The sequence below is a fragment of the Chaetura pelagica genome, unplaced genomic scaffold, assembly GCF_000747805.2.
Source record: "Chaetura pelagica isolate M959 unplaced genomic scaffold, ChaPel_1.0 scaffold90, whole genome shotgun sequence".
Classification (NCBI taxonomy): domain Eukaryota; kingdom Metazoa; phylum Chordata; class Aves; order Apodiformes; family Apodidae; genus Chaetura; species Chaetura pelagica.
Genome location: NW_009953496.1, coordinates 7,183,553 through 7,185,472, shown reverse-complemented (window position 1 = coordinate 7,185,472; position 1,920 = coordinate 7,183,553).

Here is a 1,920-nt window from a genome sequence, read left to right as displayed (position 1 = left end):
GGGAGACTCTTGTCTCTGGCCCGCAGAGAGCTCCCAGGGGGACGGGAACGCCGCGTACCCCTAGAATTGGGGCTCACCAGTAGAGTTCAACACCAGCACTCTGAAAGCAGCCCAGAGGACGCAGGAGAACCTGCCTGGTTCTGTTGCAGCCTATCAAGTGGTTTGGGTTTTGTTTTTTTTTTTTGTCGTTTAGGGGTTTGGTTTTTTTTGTCGTGGTGTTTGTTGTTTTTTCCCCCATTGGTTTTGGGGGTTTTGGTTGGTTGTTTTGTTTGGGTTTGTTTTTTTGGGGGATCTCCTTTTCCATTAAATGAGAGTGACAGTTTTTGCAACAGATTGAGGAAAAGCAACAAGTGGGAGAAGCTAAAGTCCCGGCAGCCGCAGCCAGCTTTTCCATGCTTCTCCCGTCGCCTCTTCCTTCCCTGGCGCCGGCTCCCTTGCACTTCCCCGCGCCGTGGCAGGGGGGCCTGGCAGGCCGGCCCGGTGCGGAGCATCCCTCTGCTCGCTCGCTGTGAAGCCTTGGCAGGACTTCGCAGGGGCTCTGCAACCCTCGCGGGCGTTACCTCTCTACCCCAGGTCATCCGTCTTGCTGCTCGGGGTGAGCTGTGCAGCCTGTGCCGGCTGCTGTGCTGGGGTGCTTTGCCGTCCCCGCTCGCCCCGAGGCAGACGGTGCAGGCAGCTGCCAAGGGATGCCGCCCAGCGGCCGGCGGCGGTGCCGGCGGGAGGGAAAGAAAAAAAGAAAGAAAAAAGGGCTCCGGGCGGGGGGGAGGACGCGGGCACGTTGCAGCTGGAGCCGCTGGCCGCAGCCCAACGCCCTTCGCTCAGACAGCGAGGCGAAATCAGCGCATGAATAACGCGCCGTCGGGTGGAAAGTTCCAGCCGCCTGTAGCGCAGCGCCTGCCCCGGCCCCGCCAGGGCGGGAGGGGGGTGCGCCCGTGGGGAGGGTTAGGGGCGGGCCGTGGGAACGTTCCCCGTCTCTGCCCGAGCCCCCCAGGACGAGGGTCCCCGGCTGCATCGTTTCCCCTTGTGTGCTTCCTGCAAGCACCAGCTCTCCAGGCGTGGCCCCGGTGTGCCCGCAAGGAAGCGAGTGAGCAATTAAGTCCCGGGAACACGGTGTTCCCAAATGACCGTGTACAGTGGAAACAAAAACTGCCGAGAGGGGCTGTGCTGTTTGTTTTTTTTTCCCCATTTGCACATGTCCAGGCCTCGGTCAAGCCTCCCACCTTTTCTAGAAGCACATCTCTGCCCTCTCCTCCGAGGTCAGGGGACTGGGATTTTTCCTCCCCCTCTTTGTTTCCATTTTTTGCATTAAAAAAAACTACGTTGGGCTTTGTTGGTTTTTTTGGGGAGGGGGTTGTGTTGTTTTTTTTGCTTGGTAGGTGTTTTTTTGGTGCGTTGGTTTTTTTCCTTTTCCCTTTCAGTAATGTCCCAGCCCGGCACAGGAGGGACATTTGTTTGTTTGATTGAAAACTGGGCAGGAAATCTTGTTCTTCTGAGTCACTGCGGCTCCTTCAAGGAAACGTCAGCGTCCCTTATCGCTGCGGGAGCGGACACGGGCTGCGGGGAGGGGGGCGGCGAGACACGCTTTAGGAAGAGCTGTTCGTCCAGGTTGGAGCCAGATTCCAACTTTTTATATAAAGAAGGGCCGGGAAAAGAAGGGGAGGCAGGGAGAAACGGAGTTAAGGAAGTTCACTGCGCCAAAAAAATAAATAAAAATGTTACGCGGTTGGTCAGGGATGTTCTGAACGGGGGGGCTGCCCCGGGGGCCAGGGCGGTGGCACAGGCGGCGACTCGTGCCCCTCTGCCCCCCCGCGGCGCCCTCGGAGGCAGCCTGGCCCGGGGGGGCTGGGGAGGATGCGAAGAATGTCGCCGCCCCGCCCCGGTCCCGCCCATCCCCGCCGCCTCTTAAGCGCCGTCGGGGGG